This window comes from Pinus tabuliformis, chromosome 7, assembly GCF_031772625.1.
Source record: "Pinus tabuliformis cultivar Carrire ecotype Pingquan chromosome 7, CPIR1, whole genome shotgun sequence".
NCBI lineage: Eukaryota > Viridiplantae > Streptophyta > Pinopsida > Pinales > Pinaceae > Pinus > Pinus tabuliformis.
Window position 1 is genome coordinate 140886219 of NC_142293.1, and position 3508 is coordinate 140889726.

A 3508-nucleotide genomic window follows, 5' to 3' on the forward strand; every position below is an offset into this window, starting at 1 on the left:
ACCTTGAAATAAGAATGGTAGCATCTGGGTCCTTCATAACTCCAGTGGAATCACCATGAACCTATGAATTTCGAATTCTTCAACAATGGAGTCGCCAAGGTAGTTTTGCAGCCTCAAAAACCTTCTGAGCTCCTGCTACCTTCAGAAGTTCAGCTTCATGATTTCGGGAAAGAATAATCTTCAGACTCCCGGCAGACGCACCAAAATGTTATCACAAAATCAAGCACTGGAAGGCTGCTGACCAGGTAGACTCTGTGTAACTGTTTCAGACCAATCTTTTGACTAAGGCTTAGCCTCCTTAGCCTGAGAGGGCTCTCTCAAAAGGTTTATTGATTTTGACTATTGATGAGATGGCTAACTCTTGCAAAGTGAATTTAACAAATATGTTGGCTGGACAGGCATTACACAGACTTCCATTGGGCTTATGGAGTTAATCATCCTTCAGTAAAATATAACACTACTCATTCATAGAAGTCAGGGCATGTAATGTTTAAATACTCAAAACACATCTCATAGAAACCTCAGCTTATAAATACACACAGGAAATCAGAGCAGCAAAGTGAATTCTGAGTGATTGTGTATCTATACAACTGTAAAAACATAAAGGATAAAACAAAACCACATATCTTGAGCATTTGAAACACTGTATGAATCCTGAGAAGAAAAGCAGTCACTTGTATTACTGAAAATGAGTTTGTACACAAGCCAAAATAACACTCTGTTTTCTCAAATATCCAACCCCCATTGCATAGATGATTCAGCTATATATAGAAACATAATTCTAACTACTTGGAGCTTCCTCCTCCAGCATGAGGGGAGCTCGATGACTGCCACTAATGACACCTATCTGCTTTGCAACAAACTATTTAATACAATCACCACTAACTGAAGTTCTAAAGAGTTCTAATTTAATTATAATTCTAACTCTATCTCCTTCGTTGAATGGTTCCTCCTTGCAGCTTTGACACCTGGTTTCCTTTTCGTTTGGCTGAGATGGCATGAGATGAGCAGTTAATGCCCCATGTTGGCTTTGGATACTGAAGGCTTTAATCTGCTCCGTGTTGGCTGAGAATATCCCTTACTTTTCGGTTCTGGTCCCGCATCACTTTGAATATGCAGCAACATGTACTTTAAGTCTCTTTAATAACTCAAAAACAATAGAACACCACCATGTTTCCCGATGAGTTGGATGCTCCATCAATGGCCAGGTGTGCAAGCCAAAATTCCATGTATACAATTCATTCAACACCCTATAACCGGCAATAAAGTGGCTTTATAACCGAAAATTTACACTTAGGTTAAAACCTTTCACCCTTTTGAAGGCACACCTGTCTTGATCAGAATGGCTGAGATGTCTTTATTTGATCCTTCACATAACCTTTAGGTGTTCCCTTTTGAAAATTCCCGCACATATTATCAAACTGTTTATTTGCTTTGAAAACGCCACCTACAACAGTTTCGTAGCGCGCTACGAAACTGCTGTATTTGTTAAAACAGCTTGTATTTGCCCTGAGGTATCTACTTCTTATACCTTTAATTGCTAAAACTCCTTTACATATGGCAGGGATCTAGATGTCCTCAAAACAAGAAAACTAAGCAAAATTTACCAAAATTTGGAACAAAACCTTTCTTTGAACAGCAACTTCATTTATCAGCTAATTGGTCTAGCTGGGCCTTTAAGTCTTCAACCTTCTTCCACTGGCCTAGCTGTGCTTCCAAGTCTTCAATTTTCATTATCCCAAGCACCTCCAGCAGTATACAAAAACAAGGCCATGAGAATACCAGAGACCGTTGCAAACATTAGCATTGAAGCAACAACTTTGGCACCAAGTAAAGGCTGATCTGTATACTGACCCAGAATCTTAAATGAGACACCAATTAAAACATGAGATATAACTGCATAACATGCCCATGCACTGAATAGGAAAATAAGCATCGATCCCAATAGATCTCCAAGAAATACCTCTGGAATAGCTATATTAACCTGCGTAAATGGTTGATGAGCATAAGCTGATACTTCATATAGGCACTGAATAAAAGAAAAGAAACTAATGCAACAGATCCAATTGCAAAGCCTTTGGTGGTAGCTTTTGTGGTGTTCCCGACTGCATCAAGAAGATCTGTAATTTCTCTTACTCTTTCAGGCTGTTGACTCATTTCCACAATTCCACCTGCATTATCAGCTATTGGCCCAAACATATCCATTGTCAAAATATATGCTGCAGTACTAAGCATTCCCATAGTAGCTACGGCAAGCTTTTTTTAATAAAATGTAACATGTATTTCTCCTTTGATTATACAAAAATATCAGAATGCCACGTCTTTGTGTGCTGTCAACCTTTGTCCATGTGTGAAGACAAAAGTTCTTCCAAGCTGCCTGACATATTTTGGACTGTAGTAAATGTGTTCACTTTATGACAAAAGTTTAAAGTTGCATTCGAATACATGTTTCCTCCACCTGTATTAACTTTGCTAAAGATTGATAATTTTGAAGGATCCCTTGAAGATATTCCCTTTTCAACATTTCCACTTGCAGTTCAAAACTAGTGACTGAGATTGGATTATTTAGCTTCAGCTGCTACGAAACTGCTGTTCTGGCTGAAAAATATGGCTTGGAACAGAGCTCATAATTTCTCACAGAAAACGTATTTGGAAAATCTGAAGGAGGTTTTTGTGAACCAATCCGTTCTTAACAAAAAACTCTCTTGTTTTTTTGAAACACCTTCCCTACCGCCCAGAATCTAGCTTTGAAGAAGATGTGTAAAACAGGAAATTAAAAACTGCACCTACAGTAGTTTCGTAGCGCAAATTTGGCCATTAATTTCTCTCAGATCGTAATGGATTTGAGGAAACTGAAGGAGGTTTTTCTAGTTCAGTCTGTTAGGAATAAAAACCTCTTTCCATTTCCCAAAATAGGCTTTAATTTGCTTTAGAGACCTCCTGGAAGTTGACTAGTAAACGCAGAAAGCAGAGTTTTTTATGCTGAAACAGGCTGCTACAGGGGTTTCGCAGCGCACTGCGAAACTGCTGTGTAATTTCAAAAACACAGTTTAGGATCAAAATCTAACTTTCTTGTGTCTTTCCTTTTACTGCAATGACTTTTCCATTTGACATGAAATTGTTCAACATTGAATATTTAGACACCATTCTTCAAGGTAAGTATCAAAAGGTAATTTGTCCAAAATTAGGACTTAGCCTTACTTCTATCATCTTTATGCAGCTGTGATGATGTTTCCTTCAGTAGTGAACCGAGCAATTTCGTTCCTCCATTGAATAACAGTTACCATGGGACAAACAACAGGGGTGCCTTTAACCTGATGTAGTACCAAACTTTGAAGCATATCCTGGAACTGCAATATCACCGACATAAAAGCATCCAGGTGGAAGAATAGGACGCCAAATAGAGACTTTTCTCTTTGCACTATTTCCTCTGTTCCACCACACTAACTCAAACTCTGCTACATTTTGATATCTCTGACTAGATAATATGGGTTCCGGGCTTTCCAAC

The 3508-nt window shown here is 38.5% G+C and overlaps 1 pseudogene; it reads right to left on the reverse strand.

Moving 5' to 3' along the window:
- Positions 1-1723: 1723 nt before the first annotated feature.
- Positions 1724-2241, reverse strand: LOC149246150 (pyrophosphate-energized membrane proton pump 2 pseudogene; annotated as a pseudogene).
- Positions 2242-3508: the final 1267 nt, after the last annotated feature.